Genomic DNA, 15,934 nt, shown 5'->3' with positions numbered 1-15,934 from the left:
CAAAAATACAAATGAAAACAGACACAAAGATAAAAAGCCACCAGCAGACTCCTTGACATGTTCCGTAAAAATAGCATGAGGGTAGTCAGCTTTACCTTGTACCTCCCAAAATTACTGACAATTGAGCAAGTGTAGTGCAGCTAACAGTTTGCCATGTTTTTTCTTAAGCACATTACAAAATGCTGACTTATTTCCTTTTATTTTTCCTTGTGCCATCTTACCACAGTACCCGTGGCATCAGACGGCCAATCACTTCTGGTTCCAAATAAGTAAAATCATGGTACTGGTTAGCCAGGGTAAAGCAATACACAGCTCTGTCTTACAAATGCACACATGCTAGTTACACCTCACAAGATCAAGTTGAAAAACTTCCTCTATTAAAATAGAATCAGAGTAACCGGAAACAAGGAACCAGATGTGCTCTGCACAATGAATAATATTTTCTACTTACTATTTTGGTATCGGTATCATTTTAAAAGTTGTGCTTCCTTTATTTTTTGCTGCAGAGTAAAACAATCCATTTGACTAGTTTTCTTTGCAACAAAATGAAGCCTATCATATCAGGTTTCCTACAAAGCACATATTTTCAAATGACTAAATATTCTTGCATAGCTGAATCTTTTAAACAATGAAGTAACCTGTGAAGTATTAGAACTATTTCTTTGAAGCAGGTGAAATTACTCAGATGCAGAGACATACACCCTTACAGCACTTTAACTTTCCAGCTATAATATTGCTGATTTTGCCCTTGGAAAGATATTGCATCATACCGCACATACTCCACTACACGTGCATGTTGTTTGTATGGCATTACTTATTTTCATGGTATTGTGGAATTAATTCTTATATTATTGCTGCCTGTTTACTGTATTGTACTGAGAAAGCAAAAAAGCAGACCAATCCTGCTTGTTGGCCATACTTTATTGTTTTACAATTTATATATTGTTTAGCCTTATTTTATATAAGCTTATTTCCCCATGAGCAAAGTAATCAAGATTTCATTCTGTCAAAGATTGTCTTTCTGTGCGTTAATCAGTTAGTTCAAATGCAGCTCTCAGTGAAAATTGCTATGCTGTTTTTTTGCCACAAACCTTTTGCTCATATCCCTGTCTCACTGCTCATTCTCCAGTAAAATTTTTATTCCAGTTTAGGGTTGGGGGAGAACAGAACCCACTGCCTTCTGCACCAAAGGCAAGGGTGCTACCTATTAGTACCTATAACTAATTGTGAGAAATTATTTTATTTATTTAGGCATTTTCTAAATTATATGTGGACTAAGGCTTGTAGGACATTACACACTGATATAATTTAGAGTACCCACTAACCAACTAGCGTTGCCACCCCTCCATTTTAAATCAGTAGGGCACTCCGGTTCTCCGCTTCTTGCTCTCGGAGTCCGGAAATAGCGACGTCAGGCTCGTCAGCGCGTATGGTAAAAAAAAAAAAAAATTAACATTCCCGTCTTGGACTCTCGTTGATTGGCTGCTTGCTGCAGACGAGGCTCGTGCAGCAAGCAGCCAATCAACATGTAGAATTGCAAGTCAAATCCCCGCAAAGCCCGCGAAAATTACTGCATAAAAAGCGGCGCTTCAGCTACTAATTTTACCTTTTACTCTCTACTGTAAAAGGTGGTGCTTAAGATCTGAAATTTCTTGGACATCTTCGGTGGATTGCTGGTTCGTTTGCTGCTGCTGCCTGGAAGGATTGCCCTAGCCCTGCTGCCTGGAAGGATTGCCCTAGCCCTGCTGCCTGGAAGGATTGCCCTAGCCCTGCTGCCTGGAAGGATTGCCCTAGCCCTGCTCCCTGGAAGGATTGCCTAGCCCTGCTGCTTGCCTTGCTTGCTGGAGTCTTGCCCTGAGAAGTGCAGTGGACTAGCCGACTGGGTGGTGTTGTGTTCCCCTGCTTGCTGACCCTTTAGCTGCCTGTTCTCTTCTGCCACTGAGAGCTTGTTTAAGTAGCCCTGCTGCTGATTTTTCTGGAGGTAAGTGGAATTTTTTTAATGGATGAATTCTTTGGAATTAAGGTATTTTTTCAAAGATTAGTGTGACAAGGGGAATGAAATATTGCCAGCATAGCTACTAGTGAATTTTTTAAATATTAAATTTATATTAATTCACTAGCTGTGCTGGCACTATCTCATTCATTGATGGTGACAAGATGGGTGCAACTGTATCTAGATGTTCAACATGTGGTGATTAACTAGAACAGTTTCTAATCTGGTTTTGGACTTGGTTGCAGTGAATATATAATGACTTCATGATTTGTAGAAGATGCTTGGACTGTAGATCTGTCTTTTCTAGTCTGTCATCACAGAACTGTCTTTCTAGTCTGTCATCACCGTGATGTTTACCTTGACCTGTGTTTCTTTCTAGGGTGTCTTTCTAGGGTGTACAGTCTTCGTATTATAGTGAGGCTTAAATGTAGCTTTTTGTCTAGTTTGTCATCACAACTATCTGTGTTTTCTAGGGTATACCATCTATACCAAAGCTTAGTTCATTTGATGTTACAGTGAATATATGACTACATGATTTGTATAGGATGCTTGGACTGTAGAACTGTCTTTTCTAGTCTATCATCACCGTGATGTTTACCTTGACCTGTTTTTCTTCCTAGGTGTCTTGGGTATATAGCAAGGCTTAATGTAGTTGCTTTTCTTTGGGACTGTCAATGTGAAATATCTCATGTGGTTTTGAGCTTGTTACAGTGAATATATACGGGATATTTTCTAACGTTTTGTTGTGTAGATATTTAAGTTTTGAGACTACTTAAATATTTATTTAGTGACACTGGGCCACTACCTTGGCATTGGTCAAACTAGCAATGTTTATTACTATTGCACAGTAAGACTGAACACACTTTGTTAGGGCCTTAAAGTTGCTTATAAGGAGTAGCTGGCTGATTATGTTGTAGTCTGGGGAAAAGGGGGGCATAGTTAGTAAACTTGTGCCAGCCTTTCCCTTGTGTATATAAATCAGACCTCAAGTGCATCTCAACTACTTTAGCAGGGGCCCAAAGCACTGTTTGATAAATAGGGTGCTGGAGGTCTTCACTTGGCCACTATGCTCAACTCTAACTGTGCCAGTGGGAGGAGGTGGTGGTGAGGATCTGGAGTGGAAAAGGGGAGAAACCAGCCCCAAGTTGACTGGTCTCTGTGCTTTTAAGACAAATTGCACTTAATATGGGGTGTTGCATCTGGAATTGTTGGGCTACGGAATTCGTCTTTATGTCTGCCCATACGGTCTCTTATCATTATGCAAGTTATTACTGTTGCAGCCAGAGGGTATTATGATTGCTGAGTTACATATTTCATGTTTATCATTGTCGGCCCACACTATGTCCTGTTTGTCTTTATGCAAGTTATTACAATTGTAGCCAGAGGGTATGATTGCTGAGCTGCCATGTATTTCATCTTTATCTTGTCAGTCCACAGTATGCCTGGACTTTCTTGCTGTGCTCAGACTCAGCTGGATAACGTTTGCACTGGGTTCTACATAAAAGTAGAGGGTCTTAATTTGGTGCATTGCTGTAGTGTCTGACCCATGTGTTTTACACACAGTTGAATGCCTTCTGTGCATATTCTGCTGTCACACCAGGTTCATGTGTAACAGCTGCAGAAAGTCCCTCAAACAGGAGTTGCTTCTGCCTTTCATTGCTTTACCTTCACTGTAATTTTTCATGAGTCGTCTCATTTTTTTTCCCTCTACCAACTTGGTATTACTAGGGTGTGAAAGTCTGGTGATTCACATGTGAATGTGAACTCTGGCTAGTGGCTACTGACTGACACAGGCCCCACCAGGCACTGGTGTTGGTCACAAGTGTTTTGATTTTCTATTAATAGCTGTTTTGGTTTATTGTAGTGTTGAGCAAGGATCCTACAGGAATCATGTTCAGGAAAAGGTCAATGGATCATCAAGAAGAGGCTGAAAGCGTGTCTCCTAAGAGGTTTCTCTGCAGTTATAATAAGGTGTGGGAGCAAAGCTACTCATGGGTGCGACCTGTTCCAAATGCAGATGCCATGGCAAAGTGCACATCCTGTGAAACAACTTTCACTGTAAAATGGGATGGGGAAAAGGCATTGAAAAGCCATCAGAAGTCAGACAAACATCATCAAAGCCTTCAGCTCCAGAGGCAGAACCTCGTAATGACCAAGTTTATTCAGCCACGTAGTGTAACCAGTGAAGCTTCCAAAGTCACTGCAGCTGAAGTGACAGCAGTCTATCATGGAGTGAAGCATGGTCACTCATATGTATCCATAGATTGTGGAGGTAAGCTGGCACTGACAGTCTTCCCTGATTCTACTTTGGCTTCGAAATTCACCTGTGGGAAGACAAAATCTGAGAGTATTGTCATGAATGTTCTTGCACCTCATTCAGAGGAGCTCCTTCTGCAGGAACTTGGCAATTCCTATTTCTCAGTGGGATCAGATGCATCCAATAAAGGGAACAGAAAAATGTTCCCTTTAGTTATTCAGTACTTTACTCACACCCATGGCACACAACAGAAACTCCTTGATTTCTATGAGGATCATAACGAAAGTTCTGAATGTATCTTTACTAGAATAAAGGACATCCTTGTGCATAAAGGACTCAAAGTACAAAACATTGCTAGCTATGCTGCAGACAATGCCTCAGTCAATTATGGAAAGCACAGGTCTGTTTTTAAAAGTTTGAAATCTGAGGTGCCTCACATCATTGCAGCAAACTGTTTATGCCATGTAATACATAACTGTGCCGAGCATGCAAGCAAGGCCCTTGCAAAGTCTGATGTGGAGACTCTGGTTTTGAAAGTACATAGTGAGTTTTCAGCATCTGCTAAAAAAATGGCACTGTTGAAAGGCTTCTATTCTTTCCTAGACCAGGACTTTAAGAAAATAATGCAACATGTTGTAACAAGGTGGCTGTCTTTGTTCCCAGCTGTGGCAAGGCTGGTAGAATGTTGGCCTGCTATTAAAAGTTATTTTATTAGTCAAGGGCCTGAGGACCGTCACCCCCTTATCTGGAAATTTGTGGAGGCCGATGAGGATGGCATCAGTGGGGATGTGTCTGAGGCAGAGTGCTACGTACATTTCATGCACTACATCCTGCAGGTATTCCACAAGAATATAGCAAAAGTTGAAAGTACACTGTCTGCTCCAGAGTTGTACACCGTGATGAAAAGTCTAAAAGATGAGTTGCAGAGAAGGCTAGATGACCAGTTCTTTGGTACTAAAGTTTCATCTGCCTTACAGCACTTTACTCCAGCTGTCGCACAGCAGGTCTGTAGGACCTTCTGTGATTTTTACAGTAAAGCACTTTGTTACCTACAGAAGTGGTTGGACTATGATAATAGTCCCTTTAAAGCTATGCAGGTCCTCAGCCTCCAACATCCTGTAACTTGGCCAGAACTGCGTACAGTTGCAGACCTCTTCAAATTGGATGTGGACATTGAAGCACTTTACTCAGACTACTGTACTTTAACTGCTGCATTGCCAGCCCTGTTACAGATGACAGAGGCATCTGTAAGTGATCGCTGGGTGACTTTTTAGTAAAGCTCCAGACTGCAAGCCACTTTACAGACTGGTGCAGTTTGCGCTTTCAATCCCCCCCAGCAATAGCTTTGTGGAAAGGGTTTTTTCACTTATGGGGAATGCGTGGACTGATGTAAGAAACAGAATGCTTGTGTCACTTGTGAAGGCAGAGTTGCAGGTCAAGCTAAACTTTAACATGAGTTGTTCGCAATTTTATTCATTTGTGAGAAATAACCAGCCATTACTTGAGGTTGCTAGATCAAATGCCAAATATAGCTTCAAGTATAAGCAATGATTTCTAGCAAAACTGAAGATACTTTAAACAGTTGCTTTTCTTTTACTATTGTGTGTGGTGAACCCTTAATGTACTGCTTTGAATGAACTGGTGTTTTTAATATCTAATTGTATTTCCATTTTAGTACTACCTGTGATATGAGACTTGGGCTTAGTTTTCCCATGCTTGTGTGTGATGTACTGTTGTATGTAGTGAACCTTTGAAGTATTGCTAAATAAAGTTTTTTTAATTTACTTTTGACTCGTTGCACATTTTTCTACTTATTGGTAACTGTATGTGATATTAAAGATTTATGCTGAAGGGTGCTAGAGTAAAGGTCTGTGGCTATTAAAGGGAATGGGTGTGGCTTGATTGTGCATGGGGCGGGGCTTGTTTGTCAGGAAATGGCACAGTAGAAAGGTGGCAACCCTAGATACATATAAGGTGCCTGACTGTATAACTGTGCTGCGCGGGATTAAACTACAATACATCAGAGCAGTGATACATATAAGATGCCTGACTGTATAACTGTGCTGCGCGGGATTAAACTACAATACATCACAGCAGTGATACATATAAAGTGCCTGACTGTATAACTGTGCTGCGCGGGATTAAACTACAATACATCAGAGCAGTGATACATATAAAGTGCCTGACTGTATAACTGTGCTGCGCGGGATTAAACTACAATACATCAGAACAGTGATACATATAAAGTGCCTGACTGTATAACTGTGCTGCGTGGGATTAAACTACAATATATCAGAGCAGTGATACATATAAGGTGCCTGACTGTATAACTGTGCTGCGCGGGATTAAACTACAATATATCAGAGCAGTGATGCATCTGCAGACAGAGGACTTCTGTGAGGTAACATTTGAAACAACTTCTTTTTTAGAGAAATTCATGTGTGAAGTGAAAAAAAATAACTGCCCCACGAAAAGAATATATTTTTTCAGAATTTAGGGCTTTACATCAGAGAACAAACTGAATATTTACTTTAGAACAGATATTAATGATTACCTGTCTGTCCGAAGGAAAGGTAATGGCACAGGTAATTTTTGGACAGATCGTCCTTGGTTTCAGGAAGAAAGGCTAGAGGAAGAAATACTCTGTTCACACTGAATTCAGTCAGAGAATGATGGCATGGTTAAGGAGGAGGAAATAATAGAGATAATAAAGCAGTGGGGATACATATTTTAGACAGTATACCGAAATGCTAACAGGAACTTTTTTAAGTACAGTTGGAAAACATGCATGAAGTACTAAGTACCTGATAAGGAAGAGGAGGATGATATGGAGTCTGTAGAAGAAAATGAGCAGGAGAATGTAAAATCAATTTGGGAGGAGAGAGAAGAAGAAAAAGAAAAATAAAGCTTGGAACCACTATGAATGCAAAGAAAAAAATGATAATGTCTCAGTAAATGTGAACAGTATTGGAAACAGAGTCTGACAGTAGTGGAATAGTTGTAAAATAATAAGTATTGCTATCATATATCTGACAGTTGCAAGATGCATTAAAAAAGAAACATGAGAAAAAGTCTGGAACTCTATGGGGAGAAATATTCTGGCCAGCGGGTATTTTAATGTGCTCAGGAATGACAGTTATGCTAGAAAGTAAGGAAGTAAAAATAATGGACAGAATAGTATTTATACCAGGAAGATTTGCTACACCAAGCTAGTGTCTTGTGTACAAAGAGACGCAAAGTCATAAAATACCAGGATTTGCCAGCAGAAATCAAAGCAATGAGGAAGAAAGATACCTAGGTAGTTACAATAGTAATAGGAGCAACAGGACTAATAAAAAAACAATAATTTAAAATTATACTTAAATTACCAATACATGTAATCCCATATGAACTGCAGATGGAGGCTATTCTGGGCACATCGCTGATGCTGAAAATAGCATTCTTGACTTGCATCAAATATTGAAGCAATACTGATTTCTTACACTTCTATTCATACCCTGATGAGCAATGCGGTCCATTCCCATCAAGGTGTTAGAAACCCAAAACACTTGGCAAAATTAAACCGAAGACGCGACATAAGAAAACGTGAAAGAATAGTAATATTATACAAATATGACAGAGAAGAAAAGAAAAAAGGAAAAACACCTCAAGATATTAAAGGTATGAAAGAAATTATTAAATATGGTGAATTAATATTAGGAGAAAAAAAGAAACTGGACGAGAGGGATATTTAGAAAAGAAACGGACTGTGTTTCATATTCAAAAGATGTGAAAAAAAATTATGGGAGGTGCGAAAACTGCATAACTGTCTGATAAGCCTTAGTAAGCGACAATGAAATTATTATAGATGAAAGAAAAGAAATAAAAAGGATCACAGCAGACGTTTATGGATTAAAGTTAAAAAGAGAAAAACTGTGGTATGATATGTGACTATGAGAGAATATTATACAGACTGGACATTTTGACTGACTATATAAGAGAAGATATAAAGGGTTAAATAGTGAAAGAAAATAAGAAAACATATGCAGAAATATTGGGTAAGTATGAAACTGAGGTAGAGAAGGGAAGTAAAACCGTAAATGAGCTAATAAGAGAATTATATGAAAAAACAGGGAAACATTGAGTTATGATTGCGTAGACAAATTTTTAATGGGTAAAAAAAGAAGAAGTGACTGCATGGTTAGGAAAACGGATTATTGTAAAAAATGATAAATCGATGCAATGTATGACAATGAAGGGATTATTGTATACATAAAAGAAGACATTATGAAAATAGTTAAACATTTTCTTTATCAGATGTATAGAAAGGAAACTGTACAAGAGGTAGGAAAGTTACAAAATGGCAGATAATATAAAAAGGATCTAGAAAAGGAGATAAGTATGAAATAATTACAATAAATAACACAGGAAAGAAGGAAAGGAAAGATCAGTAATAGGCCTGGACAGTTTAGGATATCATTTTTATAAAAATATGAATAAAGATAAAATTGCCATGTAGTAAATGAATAGCTAATAGAAGGGATAAAAGAAGAAGAAATCTGTAATGATATGATAAAATTCATATGGAAGAAAGATGAAGAAAAGATATAAAGAACTGGAAGTCAATAACCTTAGGAAATATGGATTACAAAATATTCACGAGACCAATGGGAAAAAATGCAGAAAGTGTTAAATGAATTACTAGGTGGTTGTGTGTTACAAGGCAAAAGGCAGAGAAGTAAAACATATGTTAATAATGGTTAAAGTTATAAGTGTGATACTTTAAGGAAATGAGGAGGCAATAATAACAGGTTATGGTGCAAAAGCATTTGATATGATTAATTATGAAGCAATGTGAAGAATACTTATGCATGTGGTAAAGGTAAAAGTATTATGAAAGTTATAAAATATGTTATGTAAAGTTTTGGGTTGAGGTAATGGTTAATGGGCAGCTTGGAAAAGTGAAAATAGGACAGTAAAGCTTGGTTACCCCCTAAGTATGTGTTTGTTTTGATAATGAATGCTATGAAGCATAAGATAGCAGCATTACATACCAATATGCATATCATATGCTGATGATTTGGTTATGAATGAAGTATTATCCTCTAGACAAAATTAACTGGTAGCCCTTGTTTAATTTCTATTTTTAAGTAAAGCACTCCATCACGGACATTAGCTTGCCCCTTCCCCATACTGTATTTCCTAACAGCAGTCTCTCTTTGCAACCTGTTTTAACTATTTGAAAGCCGTGCTGTTTTTTTAGTATTACTAAACCCTTTCTCCTATAAATTGTGGTCTTTCTAAATTAAATTGTGGTCTTTCTAAATCTCACATACTCCTGGTTACAAGTCTTTTTTTATTTTTATTTCAAAAGAAAGGTATGCAAAACAAGCAAGTCCAAAGTACCTAATGATTTTCCTGATTGTTTCAGGACTTTAGCTGACCCCCCCTCCCCATTCTGTACTTCTGTCAATTTGTATGCTCTGCTGTTTTTCTACTTCTACTAAACCCTCTCTCTTATAAATTCTTGTCTTCCTAATTTCCATATAACTCCTTGGTAAAATTGACTTATTTTATTTCAGTAAGAAAGGTGTGCAAAACAAGCAAATCAGAGTACCGTCTGCCTTTTCTTATTGTTTCTGTGGACTTGCATATCTGTAAAATCAGGGTGAGCCCTTTTCATCATACTATTGGCTATCCACCACTTTTATGGTCTATTCTGATCCTCTCCCTCCCCACACGAACAATTGCAGCCTAATCAGGGCCAGCCCTTTTCATTATGCTATTGGTTATCTACCACTTTTTCTGGTCTATTCTGTCCTCCCCCTCCCCCACAAGACCTATTACAGTGTAACCTAGCTTTCTTAAGCTACAGGAGCCAGTGTCCTGGTACTGCTGTTACATTAAGTTTAGTACCCAACCATTTCTTAGTCCCTCCCTTATTTGAAATCTTACTTCTGTTCCTTGCTGGGCTGCACATTTAACTAACTTTATACCTTACAATTACTGTAGTGTCTGTGCTTTTCCTCACACTTGCTAAGCAGCCTACAGCGGCTTTTTCATTGTCCCTTGATTCCCTTGCCCACCAGGCTATATTTTATATATTTTGCCACTAGGTGGCACCGCTCAACCACTTATAATGTAAAGATCACTTATCATTTTTCTGTTCTCTCCCAAGCAATCCCCCACTCTCATAGCATATTTACCTCACTGGCCTGCTTTGACTTGTGCATTGTTTTATTACCTTTCTCCCCCTACACTCCCCAGTCTAGACTCACCTCTGCTGTTCCTGTACTTCCCCTAAGCTCCCACATTTCAGCTACAGCTGGCTGATTAGTTTCCACCAGCCACATTCTGTCCAGGTCTTCCTGCTCCGTTCACCCTACGGCCTCACTCCGCTCCTCTACCCTGCCCCATTTTCCACCCGCCCCCACTACTCCTACATTTCTTTCAAACCCCTCCCTCTCTCAACCAACCTTCACACTGTAACCCCTCCCCTCTCTACCTCCACCTGCCAATCACAACCACTCCACCCCCACCCAAAGTCCGTATAAACATCTATTTCTTCTCCATCTATACATATATACAATCTGCCCTACTCATTTTATACTGCTAATATACACATACTCCTCTACCATGCCTTGTCTTCTACGTCAAACCATTCTCACCCCATCTATCTGCATTCTATTCTTACTCCCTTTACACCACGCTACCTCCTACTCCTATAACCAGCTCCACCCCACCTTCCTGTCCTATCCCCCCCTCTTCCAATCTCTTTCCTCATCCCAGTAAAACACACTTCCACAACATATCCGCCTCTGTAGTTCAACCCAACCTGCTCCAATACCTCAAGATAAAACTTTTTCCTCCTTCAATTAAATACTACAAACCTAAACTAATATCTTACTGTCCACAACTATTAAAGACCAAATCAAAAATACTCCTACCCTTCCTCAACTACCTCTGCTTAGCAGGGGACATACACCCAAATCCTGCACCAAATACTTCCTCTAGTCCCAATCTCACTGTCACAAGCAATAACACCAACCATAAATACCTCAAATTCTTCACCATCAATGCCCAAAGTCTAAGAAATAAAGTAGCCCACTTTCATGCTTGGCTAAACTACAACCTACCCAACATTGTAGCCATCTCAGAAACCTGGCTAAAACCTCATATTTGTGACTCTGAAATCCTCCCTCCTGGATTCCAATCCCTCAGACACGATTGCTTACATAGAAAAGGGGTGGGGTAGCCTTAATCTACTCTAACCTGCTACCCATCACTCCCTACCCCAATCCTATCCCTCTATTCAACAATGCAGAACTAGTAATAGGCCTACTAAAAATAAATAAAAGCATTTGTATCATTGCCCTCTACATCCCCCCTGGTAATAACACCACTACTCTTGAAGAAATGATCCTCTGAACCTCTACCAATATTAAGCTAGAGACATTCATACTTGGAGATGTAAACATTGATTGGAATAAAATCAATAACTCTAATCCCACCATATCCATCAGTCTATTTAACTATACCCAGCTAACTAACTCCCCCATTACCAGACCCAACAATACAAACCCCCCAGGTACTACACTAGACTGGATCTTAGTATCCCATCCTAATAAAGTCTTAAACTCTGGCATTATACCTGACCCTATAGGAGACCACTTGCCAGCTTTCATACACTGAGTTACCCACTCCTCTCCTCACCTACACCAATATATTCACACACATAACCTCACAAACTTTAACCCCACTACTTTCTCTGACTCCCTAAAACAAACTGGAATCCCCTAAAAACTCTTCCACTAGACAATGCTGTAGAATTATTTTTCAACTCAGCCTTCTTAAACATCCTTAACTCCCTAGCTCCACCAAGAACAAAAAGAGTAAAAACTAAGACCGCCCCATGGCTAACCAAAGATACCAAAAAACTTATGCTACAAAGAGATAAATCCTGGAAAACATACCATCAAAACAAGCAGCCAGAAACTTTTCTTAAACATAAACAAATCTGCAATCTCACATCAGAGACAAAAGTCCTACTGTATCAAACTCCAGTCTAACCAATCAAAAAAACCCAAACATTTCTGGAATTTCATTAATTCTCTTCTCAACCCATGTACCAAAAACAACCCCTGCCCTGACACCAGCAAATCTGATCCTGAAATAGCCTCTCTATTCAACTCCTTCTTCACCAACTTCATAGCAGAACTGACCAAGACCTTCCCTAACAATAACCCTTCCCCTCAACCTATCCAATCGTACTCATCCCCTACACCACCCTCTGCCCCCAATCCTCCTCCAATATTTGAACTTAAACCCATCTCAACCTCCCACATAAAAAAAAAAATTACTCTCTAAATTAAAACCATGCTCCAATGCCCCTGACAATATCCCATCTTCCTTCCTAAAAATAGCTGCAGATGGTATCGCTCTCCCCATTAGTGTCTTGATCAATAGATCCATGCAGGAATCTTACGTGCCCAAATTATGGTGGGCTGCCTTTATTCTACCTCTCCATAAAGGAGGCAAAAACAATAACATCTCTAACTACCGCCCCATAGCTATCCTCTCCCCAATCTCAAACCTTCTGGAAAAATGCATCCACCTTCAGCTTACGCCATTCCTAGCCAATCACCAGCTAATCTCTCCAACCTAACACGGCTTCCAGCCTGGCCATAGTACTATCACTGCCCTTCTCTCCTTCTTTGACACAATAAATCTTGCCCGTGACTCTGGAAACATAGTAGCAACAGTTCTACTAGATCTGTCCAAGGCATTCAATACCATCTCCCACACCCATCTCTCGAACTATCTTTCTAACCTTAATCTCTCCCAGAATACCTTATCCTGGTTCTCAAGCTACCTCTCTGACAGGTCTCAAGCTGTGAAATGGGGGAAAGGCACTTCAACCTTCCTTCGTACCCCCACTGGGGTACCCCAGGGATCCATACTCAGTCCAGTGCTATTCAACATCTCTATTAATGATTTCCACAAAGCCATACCCAACACCAAAATTGTACAATATGCAGACGATTCAACTTTAGTCTGCTGCGCCTCTAACCTCTCAGTGACCCCAAACTACTTTCTCCACCACTGAAAACTGGATGCTCCAATACCACCTCTCGCTAAATGCTAATAAATCCAAAATACTATTATTCTCTCCCTCAAAAGCTTCCCCTCTTGATAAAAACTCTTTCCAAATTATTATCCAAAACAACTCTACTAAAGAGGTTGTTCCCTTTGCTAAACTACTTGAGGTTACTAATGATGAACACCTAAAATTCGACACTCACATCCAGCAAAACATTAAGAAACCTATATAAAACTTGGTATGCTATACAGAAACATCCACTTTCTCTCTCCTTCCACCAGACAAACTCTCACCACTACCTATCTACTCCCCTCACTAATGTATGGCGCTCCACTACTAACAAACTTATCTGCCTCTCTCTCCTCCAAATTGGTATCGGTTATAAGATTTCTAAATTTGCAACCAAAGCCACATTCTCCTCCCATCATTGCATACCTCTCAACCTGGAAACATCAAAAATTTGGACAAGGCCCATGAAAAATAGGTACAAATCTGTACGCAGATTAACATCTAATTTGTATACATAATTATGTAACCACACCCACTCCAATGGAATTGTGGGATACCAACTTTCAAACGCAAACTGAAGAACAGACCACCAAAACATGGCACCAGAGTTCCCCTGCAGCCATTCCAATGTCCCGTTACCTGGCTATTTCACCCCATTTACCATAAACACTAATGTATGCATACTGCTTTACTTCTACAATGATTTGGATTTTATTTTTCATTTTACAGCACAACAATGCAGAAACATTAAAAGACATCATCTGGTAAACAAAGCAATACTGTCTCACAATGAAAATAGGCTTGACATTAAAACTTCTTTGCCCTTGAAACTCACATTCATTGAAACAGCATTGAAACCCACACCACATCCAAAGAAAATGCATCTGGCCAGTGGTGGATAAAGATTACCTTTGGGCTGTTTTCAAATCACTGGCCCCTTGCACAAAAAAACAAGAAACATACATATGTTCTTTTCTTTATACACCTTCCTGACTTTATTAAATTATATTCCTTGTATAATACAACACACGTTAGAGCACATTTTAAATGTATTGTTTGAACATTTTACCAGTAATCTGTACTGTAGGCAATGAAACAAAACACATGAGCCAATAATGACAAAACTGCCCAATTCAGAACTTTTCCATCATAAAAGTCTGCTTCCACACCCACACTATAAATAGAATGACAGTAGTGTAAGCCATAGGCATCTTGCAGAGCGTCTCGCACTTATTTTCAATTTGGGGGGAGGGGGACAAAAGGTCAAAAACCAGGGACACATTTTAAACATTGCTTGTATAATTTTGTAAAGATGCTAGAATAAAATGTTGTGTTACCATCATGCATTTCACTGGCAGGTTTTGAACCCAGGACTCTATGCACTACAGTCAGAACAACATACCACTATGCCAAATCAGCAGCTGCCTGAAAAAACAGGAAGACCAAAACTTAATAGCCATCATTTAGTGAATTAATTTCTCACTTCTCAACATAGCTCTTAGCCTCAACACAAAAAACATGGACAAACAACAAAGCCAATAATGGGGGAATACAAATTCAGTTCTCACTTCTCACTCACCATATCTCTGAACTGTTAGCACAAAAACAATAATGGGGTGAATGCAAATTGTGTTCTCACTTCTCATCATAGCTCTAAACTCTTAGCACAAAAAAATGTTCTTACTTCTCATTATTGCTCTCTCAACTCTTAGTACAAAAAAATCTGGACAAAGCTCAGAGCATAACTTTCAACTGTTAGCAGAAAAAAATGTTCTCACTTCTCATCATAGCTCTCAACTCACTCAGAAATGGTGGTGGCTAGGGATAGCAGGCTCTTTTTACCCTGTATCAAAGGTACAGGGTTTGAGCCTGAATACCTCTAGCCACCAAGTGTATTATATGGGGGCATTTTCACACACACACACACACTACTCTGAATAACGAGTGGTTCCAGCTTACCCAGAGTAGTTCACATTCCTCTGTTGTTGCTTCCTGCCATTAATCCCTGCTCTGCTCACAAACTCTGCCCTGAGTAGTTTCCGTTCCACTGCTCACAATCTCTGCTGTTTCAGCTTCCTGGCCTGCACACAAGTTCCTCTGCTGTTCCCCATTCCCGCCGTTTCAGCTTCCTGGCTGCACACAAGTTCCTCTGCTGTTCCCCATTCCCGCCGTTTCAGCTTCCTGGCTGCACACAAGTTCCTCTGCTGTTCCCCATTCCCGCCGTTTCAGCTTCCTGGCTGCACACAAGTTCCTCTGCTGTTCCCCATTCCGCCGTTTCAGCTTCCTGGCTGCACACAAGTTCCTCTGCTGTTCCCCATTCCCGCCGTTTCAGCTTCCTGGCTGCACACAAGTTCCTCTGCTGTTCTCCATTCCTGCCAGCTTGCAATTCAATTCAGCCAGCCAGAAATGGTGACGTGAGCTCCTTGAGCTCACTTCCGACTGGCTGGTAGCCTGAAGGAGCTGACATCATTGCACACATGATGACGTCAGCTCTGACAGTGCGAAAATTTTAAAAAAAGCAAAAAAATTGGAAATGAAGGGGTGCCACTCAGGAATCGTGGCACCCCTTCATTTGGACCCCAAAACTCATTAAAAA

This window comes from Protopterus annectens, chromosome 10.part0, assembly GCF_019279795.1.
Source record: "Protopterus annectens isolate FY-2018-M chromosome 10.part0, PAN1.0, whole genome shotgun sequence".
NCBI classification, from domain to species: Eukaryota; Metazoa; Chordata; order Ceratodontiformes; family Protopteridae; genus Protopterus; species Protopterus annectens.
The sequence above is the reverse complement of the archived record's forward strand: the minus strand, read 5'-3'. Positions refer to the sequence as shown.